The following is a 16299-nucleotide window of genomic DNA, read 5'->3' as shown; positions in this document are numbered from 1 at the left end:
CAGTCACTATCCTTTAATGGGACAGAATGACTGCACAGTTCCGGTGATATCCATCCCATATCCCTCATGCCATTGAATTGGTTTTTCTGTTCCCAACACAGGGGTGCACGAGTGCCCATATGTCCATAAGCTGGAGTAAGCCACATGAACCCATCCCAAATCTGAGTGTAGCCACTCATGGCTCTGATGGTGGTGTTCTTAGGACCCTTCTGGGCAGCAGTATAGTTTGATTGACAGAAAAAGCATATCCATGCCCAGTGTCACTGAAAGTATGTGCCACAGGCCAGGTTTCTGATTCAGTATTGGTAATGACAGGTGAATTGAGTACTAGTCCTAGCTTGTTCTTCCTTAATGCACTGCCTTAGTGCCTTCCATCCCCTCCCTGGAGTGGTGATACCCACCATGGTAATCCCAACGAGCTAGAGAGGGCAGCTGTCCACATACCCCATAGCTGGATCCCATGCAAGAGATCTATGACATCTACAAAGCCATCGCAGTACCTGAGCAGAACTGGGCATATGTGTTATGTTTATATCCTACAAGGCAAGAGTACACAAGCTGCTGCCACCTGGCACACAAAGCAATGGGTGATGGCATTTAGGGGAAAAAAATCAATGTGAAGTTAATAGGACCTTAGGAAATAGAAATCTGGAACTTTGAGACTAAGTTTGAACAGAGTCACTATACTTTGGCTCAAATCTGAGTCAAACACCTAAGATCTAAGGGATACCGATGCAGGAAAGGAGGGGCAGAAACATGAATTTCAAAGAACAGAGTCAATGGGAATAAGAGACAGTGGCCATGTCGAAACAGGCTGAGTGTCAAACACTTCAAGAATCAAGATTAAAAATCCTGTCTGATATCAAGCCAAGGTAAATAGGAGCTAGACTCAGACCTCAGAAAATAAGGCTGGTAGGAACAAGAGAAGAACAGTCCCCACTACAGGTACTGGGGCTAACAGGATCTGCTTCCTTTTACCTGGATGGCAGTGCCTTATTTAGAAACAGAGAAATCCAACAGCAATATCAGCTACTCTGAAACGAAAAGTTCAGAGTAAAAGAAGAGCCAAAGAAGAACTAGAAGAAACCATATGTGAATACTTACATAATTTTTAAAGTAAAAAGCACGTTTTAAGAGAAGAGGGCTACTACAAAAACACTCCTTATTTCCCTACTTTAGTTTGTAACCAACTGAGAGATAGACCCCAGAGTCAGAGAGATGATGAACATTTTCACTGATATAGCAGATGTCAGGGAACATAATTTAAGTCAGTAATGACAAGGGACCTGCTCATACTGTACCCCAGAAGTTGACTTTCCCAGTTACAGGCAGTGCTGACCACCTGCAGGCCTGCACCTTTGGGCAGACACCCTATAAAACAAGGATCAAAGGATGTGTGCTGTTTGCAGAAAGAGGAGAGACTCAAGGCCAAGGGCAAAGGTAGCTGTCTCTTCTCCCAAATTCACCACTCAGGTAAGTGTCAGCCCAAAGGGGAGCCAGGTGTGTTACTCTGGTAGAGGCCCTCCCACATGAAAAATATGAAGAGTAGAGAATAAATGTTCTCCCAGTAACAAGCACAACACCAAGTCACAGTCCACAAAGAACAGATTGAAATATTTGAGTAGATAAAAACTATAAGTGTCTACATGTGAAGAAGAAGAAAAAATATATATATATGTATTCAATTATTGCTATATCCTGTAGTTAATGTTCTATAATGTCACCACGAACACTGAATTAGCAAATACCGGAGCATTGCTCCTGGGGGAAATATATGCCTAGATTCCTGCAAGCCTCTGACCCCAACATTTTTGTCAACCAATTAATACATAACCTTATACATATTACTGTTTAAAGAGATCTTATTTAATATACACTGTTGATTCATTAATACTGAACCCATGGCCAACAGCTACTATAACTCATGCCTGAACAAAGCTTATCTAACATGTATTTTCTCTGCAAGGCACATCACAGCCTTCTTGCACTGAGGAACACTAGACAGCACTTCAGCACTACCTTTTGGGGGCCATTTTAAACAGTGAAATCACCAACAAAAAGCATCAAAATGTGAAAAACATGGCACTAAACAGACTGTGAAAAGGACACTCATTTACAGTATGAGATGTGAAACAAGAAGGTTGAAGGTTGCCCTATTGGACCTTAGCTGGGAATTATCGAGTCATGCGATTCAAATTTTTCACTGCTCTGCACATGTCCACAAATGACCACAGAAAACACCACAGATATTGATTTGGGATTACAAGGAAATTTTAGTGAGTAGGCAAATTTGCAAATGCAGAATCCATCAATAATGAGGTTGACTGTATATAAACACACACATTTCAAAAGCAAATGACAGAATGGGAATTCCTTCATATATGTCAGATGAAAGAGGTATTAATCACCACACAAAGAGATTTTGTAAATTAAAAATAAAATGCAAACACCCCAATTGAAAAAAACAAAATCAAAGGATATGAATCATGCAATTCATGCTTGAAAAAATACACATAATTTCTGGAGAAAAAACTCTTTGAAACTTTTATACGAAACCCCAACCCCTCCTTCATACACGCTTATGCACTGTGGGTGGGAGTATAGCTGGGCATAGCCACTCTGGAAGCAATGAGGAAAGGCTTCAGAAAGCTCATCTCACGTAACCCAGTAATGCCAATTGTAGTAACTAATCCTAAGGAAATAAATTAGAGATAAATAAATAAATAAATTTAGTGTAAAGATATATGTCCATTGATAATTCTTTTGCCCATTGTTTATAACAGTAGGAGAAAATGTGGGGAAATTTTGTACTTCTTTTTTTTTTCTTTTACTTTTATTTGCATTTATTTTTTTGCAGCATTTATTCCCGGGCCATAAGTTTTTGTTTCTTCAGTTTCTTCTGGGATATCTTTTCCTTCTGTGCAACCTCCTCTTCTGATTTAGGAACAATCTGTTCTTTTTCAGTAAGGATCATCTCGATGTGGCAGGGAGAGCTCGTGTATGGGTTGATCCGACCATGAACTCTGTTAAGTCCCACGTTGCACCTTGGGGGCATTGTTCACTTGGATGTACTCAATCTAAGCCCTTAAGTTCAGCATTACTCTCTGCATTTTTGAGCATGTGCAGTAAAAACTCAGCACTCTATTTGGGCCACCAACCCTGCATCTAGCCCCAATGTTTGGCCTGGGCACACCTGTCAACTCCATCACTGTAGCGACAGAATGGCACACATTGCTTCTGTAAAGTGATATCCTTCATCCTTGGTGGCTTTTCAGATATGCATATGCTTAATGGCATGGGCAGTTTCACGAGTGTTTTTAAAGTGAACACGAAGATTTGAAGCTCTTGATTTGCATGATTTTGTGCAGTTATCTGGGTCAAATGAATAGCAAACTATTTTTAGAGGTCACCTCAAGCCGTTTACCAGAAAAGCAAAATCTTGTATTTCTAAAAACAAAACACTAGTTACATACATTATGATATGCCCGTAGAATGGAATACTATACAGACATTAAAAATGACATTAAAATACATGCCTTGATATGATACAATATTTGTGCTTGTCTTATGTCATCTTAATTAATTAAAAAACATATATTGTCATGGAGATTTGTTCCCAATGTATTTACAAGTGAAAAAAATGTTATAAAACAATATTCACAGCATAGGCCCATTTTCACGGGTCCACAATTATTTTCACCAAATTTTTAAGAGTAATTATCTATTAGGGGTGGGAATATCAGTATTTCTTAAAACTTCTTGTCTTTTTAAATTATTTCTATAAATCACTATGCATAGCTTTTGAAACAAAAATAATATTTAATGTTAATGTCATATATCTGCAATGATCTTAGCATTCTTGATTTAAAAAGGAAAGTTGATCCTTTCCTTGGTGCTTCCAAGATTCTTAAATATTTTTATCATTTCAAAAAATCAAATGGATTAATTCAAAGAGCTAAATAGATTAATAGGTTTGGTAAGGAAAAGGACCTTTTATGGCTGGTTTATGAGAAATTGTGGTTCTCCTTGTATTTCCTTTCCTGCCTTCAGACATATGCCCAGTTCCCTTTGATTTCAGCTGTAGAATCTCAGGCGGTAGGCTGAACGTCACACACACGGGACAACACGTGGATGTGATTACATTATAAGTGGGATTTCCCTGCTCTCTGCAGAGCAAGAATACAATCTAGCAGTTCAGTGTGCTGTGGGGCTTTTGTCATTTTGTAGTGTGCCTTTGGTAGCTCTTCACTACAAGGCTATCAGTTTAGCTGTTGGGGAATGTGTGGTAATAAAAGATGTCTTCCCTCTCACCATATGGAGCTATTCTACAGAGTGTATGCCCTGCCATTTCACTAACTATTAATAGAGCCATGCCGATTTCTCCTCCAAGCTGTTACAATCTCTCTAAAAGATGATGTCTAAATTTGTATGCAGATATTCTGATTCCCACAGCATCTCCTCTCCCTTAAGCTTCCTGAGCATAATCTATACCTTATTTTCAAATCTGGAGTACTCAATTTTTTTTCATGACGATATCCTTTTGGGATAGGGCTCTAGCTGACGTATATGACAACGGATAGTGCTTCGTCAGCAAAAAACTTACGGAGCAGGTGTGATGAGCACCTCACACTGTGAGTCAGGAATTATGGGGAGACATGTCATCCCTGCCCTGGGGGAACCTTTTATCCAAATGAGAGCTCACAATTTCCCTGAGTTAATATCCTCCATCCCATGGAAGTCTCCTGCAAGGGCATCTGTCTTCCATGTTTATCTTCCAGGCTGCGTATCTCTCCCTATTGAGGAACTGAGAACTTACCTCAGATTTTTCTGGGATAAGGTTTATCAGAATAAACACACTCAAATCTACCTGTCACATCCACGAGGCACTTGGGCATTTTCCTGGAATCTCTTGAGCCTAAAATCTGAAGCTCTAAGGACATTTCAGACACTGTGTGTGCCCTCCTCTTTAGCATGCTTGAAAGCTTGGTGGATGCTGAGCATATTATTATACTGAAAGGATACTGAGATATTCTCTCTCCAATGACATACTAATAGGTGGCATGTTCCCAGTGCTGGGAAAGTCAGTGTTTGTACAATACGCTATTATATGTTGTTGAAAAAATGTAAAGAAGCAAATAGGTCATAGGTTAAGATGTCAGTCATCCTTTTTTTATGAGACTCAGTGTAACTCAGTGGAATAAGCATGGCTTCAGAGTCAGGCAGACTAGGTTCCTTTCCTGTTCCACTACTTACTAGCTCAGCGATGTTGGGCTTACTACTTAGTATCTGTGAGCATAGCCTTGTAGAAGGAGCCAATGAAATAATAGCAACCTAATAGAGTTGCAGTAAGATTCAATTAGATAATGTAGGTAAAGTATGGGGCAGCAAGGGCTCAGTTAGTCATACCTCTTCTAACTGTGCGTGCCTTTGAAGGAGAATAACTTTCCGCTTCACTGGTATACAGTCACTCATGCATTGAGCAAGTTTTATTGAACTGCTATGTTGCTACTAAGAGCCAGGCTGACATAACCACCGGGGAATTAGTGTGTCTGTTGGGAGGGAATGGGGAAGGAACTAGTCCCTGTGGCACAGAATTCACAATCCAGCAGGAAGAGACAGGAATATTAACAAATAAACATAGTCAGCGGGATAAGTTACATAGAAGGTGTACTATAGACAAAAATTTACAGCAGAGGGGTTGACTAATGTCTGATTGGTGCATTCAGGCAGGGCTTCAAAGAGGAGACAAAGGATGAGCTGCTTCTTAAAGCATGAATAGGAGTTCCCAGACACACAGGTAGGAAGAGAAAGGCCCTCAAATAATTTGACCATGAACAACTAATGAAAGCCCCTACTTTAGCAAAGTGCCATGCACATTGTAGATACTCAATAAGTATTTAATGAGCTTACCACGTAGTCACAGTAAAGATCCACATAAAGGTACATATGTTGTAGACACTAATTTCACAAATCTCAACCACTGGTGTGCAAAACATAAAATCTTTTTTTCCTCCTAAAGCCCACCTTTGTTTCTTTGTCAAGCACCATACTTTTTTTTTTTTTTTCCTTTTTTTGCGGTACGTGGGCCTCTCACTGTTGTGGCCTCTCCCGTTGTGGAGCACAGGCTTCGGACGCGCAGGCTCAGCGGCCACAGCCCACGGGCCCAGCCGCCCCGCAGCATGTGGGATCTTCCCGGACCGGGGCACGCACCCGTGTCCCCTGCATTGGCAGGCGGACTCTCAACCACTGCGCCATCAGGGAAGCCTGCACCATACTTTTTGACGCAGGAAATGTGATCTAGTCACCTCTGGCTCATCACTTCCAGTTAATTCAGTAAATTTTTTTTACAGCCATTTCAAGAGACGACTTGCGCATTCAGGTTTCTGTCCCTCCACCACTCTTTTCCAGGGACCATCCTCCTGACCTATAAGATGGTGCTGATTACACCTACACTGGTGTAAGTTTTAGAGGTAATGTTTGTAAATCTCAAATTACTAGGCACAGAGTATGTGCCCCAGATGTGACAACAGCACCTATTACCTACCCTCGGCCTGATCTAGATCAAGGATGCTCTTGCCACCCTGTAGTCCAATTTTTAAAATGTTACCCTTTTATGCAAGGAAAATAAGTTTTAATGGCTCATGGAACAGCATAGAGAAAGTACAGGTTTCCTCCCACCTTTGATAATTGGATGCCTAAACCCCATAACGCCTTGCCTGCGATTGTACGCACTACCTCAGCCAAGCAGAGCCCCATTTCAGCAGTCAAGCCACAGTTGACTTAGGTAAGTCTCTTTGTTAAAGGGCCACACAGTGAAACACAAATTTGCTTAGTACTTCTCTGGATAAGTATGAGCTATATATCAACAAAATTTCAACCACAAGAATTTTATCTAATCAAGTTTACTTGAACCATTTAAGATTTTTAAGGAATACCTCAAGAAGGTTTTTGAGATTCTCTAATGAGTTACTTAAACTGTCTGGACTCAGGAAGTCCAGTGTTGGCAGAAATAAATCAGTATAAGGTCATGGCTAGTAGTTTGGCCAAAGTATCAATATGATAATATGGGGATTAAGCTTAAAATTTGGCAGAACAGTAGCACGCATGGATAACCCTAGACTATTAACAAACAGCTAAGCAAACTAGCTGCTTACACAGTAAGGTGAGGTTAAAGATAGTACGATTCATATAATTACTTTCAAGCTTCACAGTTTTCAAGTAACCTGCCTACAACATACTTTTCGTGTGACTAGGGAGTAGAAGACTTAGAGTCGATTAGACAATAATGATGACGATCACTGAGAAGATTGGAAGAAAGAAAACGAGCCGCAGCTGACAAACCCAGAAAACCCTCCAACATTCATGTTTTATGCAGTCACATTATGGTTAAGAGATGACTGTGGGGACTTACCAAAATAACGTTAGAATTTTAGGATTTTTTTCTAGGTTGCATAGAACCAGGAACTGACAGACCCCAGGCACAAGAAATCTCAGGTTACATAAATCTTTTGTGGTTTCACTGAGGTTATGTTGAAACCAAATTAAGTTGTAGGATGAGATCTTCCTTTCTTTGCGTGATCCATCCTGCCTGGCTCTTCCTTGTCCAGATTTTTTTTTTTTTCTAAGACTCACAACTAAAAGGGAGGAAAATATGAGACCAATGCCTAACTCAGGAGCTGTGCCTGCTGAATACCTGGTCCTTGCAACCACTTCAACCCAGGACCCTGACAATAGGGTCATTTGACATTTGACACAGTTCCTTCAACCCTTCTCTTCTTTCCATCTGTTTAATGGAGAGCAAACATTAACTGCTCCAAAAACAAAACTTTCTCAAGATTTCTAGTAACTTAAGTCCTTAGAAAAACATACAATAGCTTTTACAACTTCCCATGTTTTTTAAAAGGATGTACACACTAAGAAACAACTAGTTATCTTTTTTCCTCTTTCTCCCAGACTTATGAACAAGAAGAATTTTAAAAGAGGAAAAGTTAAAAAGCAAGGTTCAATCTACGACCCATTTACATACAACATTCCTCACCATGGGGGTAGTTGTACCCACCTTCATTTGTTCCTGTCTGTTACACCTGTTACCAGATTACCTGGTAAAAGTATCTCTGGATTGGATGTGGAATCTGGTTTAGAATTATGTCACCTGCAAACACATACACACACTCCAACATAACTACCTCTGTGGTAACAACCTGAGAAAAAAGCAAATGCGTAATACCCAGATATTCCTGTAATTAAAATGTGATTCTGGGAAAGTCACTGGTACCATACATAACTGTTATTTGATACTCCAAGTATTAAATTCTTTATCGTGTTGAAGTATTAATATTATCACTTTATAAATCTCCATACCTGCCTCCTACTGATTTAAGAGAGTCATTTGCTATGATAATTCAGACCCAAGGCAACCTGGAAACAAAAAGAAATGCCAGTTAATGTCAAAATGAAGCCAATTCTTGGGTGTCACACTTTGAAACAGACTCAGAATCTAATCTCAAAACATTTGACTGTTTTGGAGAAATTACAAGGAATAAAATGAATGTTTTTCAAGAAAACATTCTTTAACATTTTCATAAATATATGTGTCTTTTAAATACCAAGAATATGAATTTTGGCTATACTGTAATATCTTCAAACCCAAGATATCATTTGTATGACAGAAAGACAAAGTACTTCAGATATTTCTACATTATGCTCCAAAAATTAACTTAGATGTATGGAAGTTGGAAATAAATTTTCTCATTGAAATAAGATTTTAAAATAGCAGTTAGTCCCCCTAAACTAGCCTTCAGAACTCAATTTATCTTACAGTGTTGCTGAACTATTAGATATTTGGAAAGTGTTAACTAATGCTACTATAATTATCATTGCTACAGTATAGTAGCTATTGCAATATTATCCTATCTCATGACATAACTGGGCACAGAACATTTCATTGTAAATAGGACAAGATAGACTAAAATAACACAGAGAATCATTTTTACTTTTAGAAAGCATATGTGGGACTTCCCTGGTGGCACAGTGGTTAAGAATCCGCCTGCCAGCGCAGGGGACATGGGTTTGAGCCCTGGTCCGGGAAGATCCCACATGCCGCAGAGCAACTATGCCCTGTGCACCACAACTACTGAACCTGTGCTCTAGAGCCCATGAGCCACAACTACTGAAGCCCGTGCACCCTAGAGCCCATTCTCCGCAACAAGAGAAGCCACCGCAATGAGAAGCCCACACACCACAACAAAGAGCAGCCCCTGCTCACCACAACTAGAGAAAGCCTGCACGCAGCAACCAAGACCCAACGCAGCCATAAATAAATAAATAAATAAATAAAAAGCATATGTGGGTGATATTCCTTTTAAAGCTCTTGCACTTCTATTTCTCTCACCTACAAATGGCGATTTAGCTGGGTATTAAAATTTTGACTAACTACTATACCCCCTCAAATCCCACAGACATTGTTCTATTGTTTTTTATTTTCTACCACTGGCAGATTGGAAATCCAAGGCACCATGCTTTTTAATCTATTGTAGGTAAAACATTGTTACTGTTGTGGTTGTTTGATGGAAGCAGAGGTGAGGGCAAAATGAAGGTTAGGACATCTGTAGGAAATTTTATAAGAAGTTAACTATATGTTAGTGTTGTGATTTTTAAATCTGAAAACTTAGGTCTTTCTTCAGTAGAGAAATGATATAATTATACCATATCTTTATTATTTTCCATTTATTTCATCAAAAGGATTTAAGCAGAGAAGTAGCATGGTTGGAATTTATTTTGTGAACATTTCTGTGGCAGTGCAGAGAATGGCTTTTGAGCAGGACAAAAATTGATGCTGGAAAATATACGAGGAGTCTTCTGCAAAACATCAAGAGATACAGAGAGCATTACAAAGGGACAGAGAAAAGGAAGTAGATGGAAGAAATACCTAAGAGCCAAAATCTGAAACTACATGACTTAGTGATGCATTGAATATGAGGAAAGAAGGAATAGGAAAAAGTTAGAATGAATGCTCATATAATGTAAGGGTGACAGGGTCACTGATACTGTCACTAATTATGATTGGGCATATAGGGGAAGGAGTAAGTTGATGTAGCTGTGTGTTCTACCTATCTATTGCTCTGTTACAAACCATCCCCAAACTCAAAGTTTTGAAATCACAATCTTTTTTTTTATCTCGCCAATCTGCAGTTTGGGCAGAGCTCAGGGGGGCTCTTCTGTGCTCCACGTGGTGTCAACTAGGGCAGCTTGAATGGGAGCTGGAGGATTCACTTCCAAGATCGCTCACTCATTTGCCTGGAAAGTCCATGCTGGTTGCCTACCAGGACCTCGGTGGGCTCTCATGTGGCTACCTGACTTTCACAAAAGGGTGCCTGGGTTCCAAAAGCAAACATTCCTAAACATGAGAAGTAGAAGCTGTCAGCCTCCTAAGGCCTGGGCGCAGAACGTGGCAGCATGCCACTTCCACTACATTCTATTGGTCAGGCAGTCGCAAAGCCCAGACTCAAAGAGAGGGACATAAACCCCAATTCTCAATGGGAGACGTGTCAAATAATTCGGGGGCCATGTTTTAAAACCTCCACACTGTGGGACAACTTAAGTCCCACTGTGGGAGTAAGTCCAATAAGTCATTTAGCTTACAAACCTTAAGTTTAAGAATGAGGTCAAAGAAGGTATGTCAACTTGGGAATCATCTATCTACAGATGTAGACAAAGATACATTTACTGTAATTTTAATAAAGCTTAAGTTTCAGGCAATTTACTTTCTGGATGAGGCCCTGTGCTTAATTTTGCATTCTTTTCCTTAAAGAGAGACCCCAAAGTTGTATAAGCTTCAGACCCCACAAAACCTAGGCCTACCCTGGGTAGTGTTTAAATCATTAGAGTAGATAAGATGATCTGAGGAGATTGTATAGAATGAAAAGAGCAGTGAACTTAGAATGAAAATCTGAAAGTGTCAGTATTCACAAGGTAGGAGAGAAAGAGGAAGGAGTTTATGAATGGGATTTTTAGAATAGGATTAGAGACAGGCAGAGATCAGAAAAGAATTTTGTCACAGAAGCCAAGGAGTAGAAAGTTTCTGGAAGCAATGACCCAGTCTCAAAGCATAAAGGTCAAAAGAAAAAAAGAACTAAAAAGAATCCTTTGGAGTTGGCATCCTGGAGTTCCATTAGCAACCTTGTCAAAGCAGCTTCAGAGGAAGTAGAACCACCTTTCAGTGTGTTGAGAGTCAATGTTAATTAAAAGAAATGAAGATAGGAAATCTGGTTGAAAGGTATTTGAAATAGATGCAGGAATAAGGGAGGTTGAGAGCCAGAAAAACACAACTTCCTGAGATTGTTTTAAGCAAAAATGCAAAGCCTGAATAGTGTTACAACTCTTAAAGAAATTGACACAGCATTTTAAAATATTCCTACAATGAAAACACTAGGCTCAGATGGCTTTACACAAAAATTCTCCCAGACTTTGAAGGAAGAAATCATTTATCTTTTCCAATTTCTTCCAGGAAATATAAAAAGAAGAAACATGCCCCCAAGTCATGTTACAGAACCAGAATAGTCCTGACCCCCAAACCATGCCAGCATTAGGAGAAGGGTAACTTTCTGGTTTCTAATTCATGAATAAAGATGCAAAAATGTTAAATAAAACACTAGCAAAGTCAAATGGAACAGTGGAAATAAAAGATAATATACCATGACCAAGTTGCTTGTAACCAAGGAACACAGGGCTAGTTTAACATTAGAAAATTTGTCATGTCATTCAGCACATTAACAGATTTTAAAAAGAAAACCATGAGACTATTTTAATAGATGTGGGAAAAGCATCTGATAAAATTCAGCATAGGGCTTCCCTGGTGGCGCAGGGAAGTCAGAATCTATGGAGGTAGGATCCCCAAAGTTTTCTTATATGTAGCCAAGATTGAGAACCACAGCTCTCTCCTTCCTTCCTAGGCGATGTCATCAGCTCCCCTGGATTCAATTACTAAACACATGGCAATGCTTCAAAATCTGTATATCGTGCCTGGAGTTACCTTCTAAATAGGAACACTTTAAACCCAACAGCCAACTCTACATCTCCTCCCAGAAGTTCCAAGCCTGCTGAAGGCCCAGAGCTTCTCCTGCATCACAGTCGTGTCCACTTACTCAATTCTTCCCATCAGGCAGCAAGCTCCACAAGGAGGAGAGTGTTACTACTGCATGTGCTATATGTGAGGATTGAGGTAAGTTTCTTAAATCTCCCTTATCTAAAAAACAGGATTGTTTCCACATCATTGGCATATCCTGCAAGTGGAACTTAAGACCCATAACTCCTGAGAAGAGGAGAGGTACAGGAGCAAGAACCCAGCACAGCGTTGATATTACTGATATTTAAAGATTTCTGGGGAGACAGTGCAGAAGGAATGGGAACCAGCCTTTAGTAAAGCATGTGTTAGAAATAGACCAGCACTCCCACCTGCAGAAGCACAGAACTGATGTCAAGAAGACAGTCTGCAAAGCTTTTGCACAGCAAAGGAAACCATAAACAAGACCAAAAGACAACCCTCAGAATGGGAGAAAATATTTGCAAATGAAGCAACTGACAAAGGATTAATCTCCAAAATTTATAAACAGCTCATGCAGCTCAATAGCAAAAAAACAAACAACCCAATCCAAAAATGGGCAGAAGACTTAAATAGGCATTTCTCCAAAGAAGATATACAGACTGCCAACAAACACATGAAAGAATGCTCAACATCATTAATCATTAGAGAAATGCAAATCAAAACTACAATGAGATATCATCTCACACCAGTCAGAATGGCCATCATCAAGAAATCTAGAAACAATAAATGCTGGAGAGGGTGTGGAGAAAAGGGAACACTCTTGCACTGCTGGTGGGAATGTGAATTGGTACAGCCACTATGGAGAACAGTATGGAGGTTCCTTAAAAAACTAAAAATAGAACTACCATATGACCCAGCAATCCCACTACTAGGCATATACCCTGAGAAAACCATAATTCAAAAAGAGACATGTACCAAAATGTTCATTGCAGCTCTATTCACAATAGCCCGGAGCTGGAAACAACCTAAGTGTCCATCATCGGATGAATGGATAAAGAAGATGTGGCACATATATACAATGGAATATTACTCAGCCATAAAAAGAAACGAAACTGAGCTATTTGTAATGAGGTGGATAGACCTAGAGTCTGTCATACAGAGTGAAGTAAGTCAGAAAGAGAAAGACAAATACCATATGCTAACACATATATATGGAATATAAGAAAAAAAATGTCATGAAGAACCTAGGGGTAAAACGGGAATAAAGCCACAGACCTACTAGAGAATGGACTTGAGGATATGGGGAGGGGGAAGGGTAAGCTGTAACAAAGCGAAAGAGAGGCATGGACATATATACACTACCAAACGTAGGGTAGATAGATAGTGGGAAGCAGCCGCAGAGCACAGGGAGATCAGCTCGGTGCTTTGTGACTGCCTGGAGGGGAGGGATGGGGAGGGTGGGAGGGAGGGAGATGCATGAGGGAGGGGATGTGGGAACAGATGTATATGTATGACTGATTCACTTTGTTATAAAGCAGAAACTAATAAAAAAAAATGGAAGAGAAAAAAAAAAAAGAATTAAAAAAAAAAAAAAAAAGAAGACAGTCTGGGGCTTCCCTGGTGGCGCAGTGGTTGAGAGTCCGCCTGACGATGCAGGGGACGCGGGTTCGTGCCCTGGTCGGGGAAGATCCCACATGCCGCGGAGCGGCTGGGCCCGTGAGCCATGGCCGCTGAGCCTGCGCGTCCGGAACCTGTGCTCCGCAGCGGTAGAGGCCACAACAGCGAGAGGCCCGCGTGCCGCAAAAAAAAAGAAGACAGTCTGTTTCCAGTCCCATGAACCTCTGAACCACGTTGCCCAGAGGTACCTTTCCACGTGTTTTCTTTCCCCCCTTTTCCATCCATATTAAAGGCGTGAAAAGGGACTCCCGTAACCCTCACTGTCACAGCAGTGAGAAGAGAAATCTTCCCGCACCCCTGCAACCCACATAATAAGAAGGAATCTTCCTGCCTAAGTGACAAGATGGGAATCCCCTGCCACAGAGGCATCTAGAAAGTAAGGGATGTCCACTGTAAATGGAGTAAGCACCTCTCAACCAAGGAAACTGATCTTTCCTTGATCTTTTTCAACTCGATCTGCACTTTTCATAAACTATCTTAGTGAATCCGCATTATTATCTCTAGGGTACAGATGAGGAAACAGGGCTTGCCCATGGTCCCCAAACCAGTGACCAGTGGTAGAACCCAGTGGTCAGCCCAGCTAGGTAGAAAACAGGTATCCCCCAGTTTTGGAAAGTTTGCTTTATGCCACTCCGCTTTTACGAAGACCTACATTAGTACCTGTTTTTGCTAACCGAAAGAAATCTGAAGAGGATTTTCGCTATTAGCGTCCAGCATTTGTTCTGCAGCGAGCTGTGAGAGAGGCAGCATGCAACCCAAGTGGGGAGAGCAGTGCTGCCGGGCTCCTTCCCAGAGAACCACACTCAGCATCTCGGCATCCAGCCGCCATAGCTTTGAACTCTGTCTGTGAGCATCTGTGCTTTTATCTCAATTTATTTTGTGTATCCGTTAGCAAGGTGTGTCCTAAGGTGTTTGCCTCTTCTCTTTACGCCATTTCGGCTTACGAAAGTTTTCACAGGCAGGCTCTAATTTCAGATGGAGAGGGGGAAAACCTGTTACTCCAAAATCCTTGGTTTTTTCCACATTAACATGCACTAGCCTATCGTTGTGGTCAACTGACTTTTTTTTTTTTCTTTTATTCCTGTAACAAGGGCAGGAAGCAAAAAAGGTAGTTTTAAAGGGAAAACTCAAATGAAATGGTAAAGGCTGAAAAACTGTTCTCGAAACATTTCCAAAAGAGCCCTCACTCTCTTGAGATGGAATGCAGGTTATCTTTGATCTCATGTCAAAACAACACAGAATAACACCATGAACTTTTTCCATCTATCATTATCAAGGTCAAGGAAGCTGGCATTCGTCTTCATAAACAGTCTGTTACCCCAGACTCTAGGCCAGCTGGGGAAACCCACCGCCCTGGGGACCCCACTCAACATTCTCTGGTTGCTAAAAGCCACAGGTTTCTCCAGGGAAAAGGTGGCGCTGTACAGGAGGTCCAGTCGCCTTTGGGAGACTTCCAGGCAAAGCCGAAATCTCAGGCCTCCTCAGCCAGGGCCAGAGTGCAAACAGCGCATCGCTTGCAAGGAAGCGGAAAGGCTCTGCTTGTCCCCGCAAGGCAGCACCGGCTATGCAGTTGCTTCAGTGGAATCACTGCCTGAGTCGCTGCTGTGCCATTTAGTTCGTGGCTTCTATTCATTAGATTAAAATAACTTCATTAGTGGGGACGTGTGGGCTTGTTTGGGGTGCAGCATCACTCCTGCATTTTTTGGTTGTGTCCGTGTATTTAAACCTCAGGGGAAAAGAAAGATATCTTTATTCCCACGGCACCCTTCTAAAACGAATTAAATATCGTCTGCTCCTGTTGCCTCCCTCACCACCTCCCTGCTTTTCGGCGGCATAATGGGAAAGAAAACATTTCAGTAATTGCCCTACTGTGAAGAGCTGTGGGGAGTGTTATGGTATGTCATAGTACTTAAGTTTTAGTTTAAAAGAATAAAACTGGTAATGGAGGAGAGGCCGCAAATACGTTGTTTTCTCCAGGCTGGCTCGGTCTTGGACTATCTGTGCTCCCTTGACCAAAATGGCCAAAGACACGCAGAGATAGTCTAACTCTTCTTTTTTCACCCACGTTCATTTCGGCAGAAGCAATTGTGAACATAAGGAGAAAATACAGAATGTGCCGGTGCCTTACACACAACTGGTGCTCCAAAAAATACTTGTTGGTTAGATCTTTGATATGATTTAAGATCCAAGCCTTTTCCAATCCCCTCAACATTAAAGACTAATGCCTCTTAACAAAAATAAGTTCTCTCATTGCCCAGCAGTCGCCTCCGTACCTTCCAAGGCCCCATTCATTCAATCCTTCCACAACCCCTCAGATCCAACCCTGTAACTAAGGCACCATCTTCTTTCTGATTTAGCAGCTCCTAAAATCCTATGTCCACCTAAGAAATGCCTTTTAATCTCTCTCCCCTACACATACACCCTACCATGTAACTCCTATGATTCCTCTTTACACAACACCCCACAAAATTCATGTATTTCTTTGCCTATGGATAGCACAGATTTTATTTTATGTTTGTTCCTCTTTCAATTGTTTTTCCCCCATAACTATACAGCAGGAAATACAGTAAGAAAATAGG

General features: G+C 40.9%; 1 pseudogene; it reads right to left on the bottom strand.

The window, feature by feature from the left end:
- Positions 1-2860: 2860 nt before the first annotated feature.
- On the bottom strand, positions 2861-14654 carry LOC132490497 (large ribosomal subunit protein uL22-like; annotated as a pseudogene).
- Between the last annotated feature and the right edge of the window lie 1645 nt (positions 14655-16299).

Source organism: Mesoplodon densirostris, chromosome 5 (assembly GCF_025265405.1).
Source record: "Mesoplodon densirostris isolate mMesDen1 chromosome 5, mMesDen1 primary haplotype, whole genome shotgun sequence".
Classification (NCBI taxonomy): Eukaryota; Metazoa; Chordata; class Mammalia; order Artiodactyla; family Ziphiidae; genus Mesoplodon; species Mesoplodon densirostris.
Note: the sequence above shows the minus strand (reverse complement) of the source record. Positions and strands in the feature narration are given on the sequence as shown.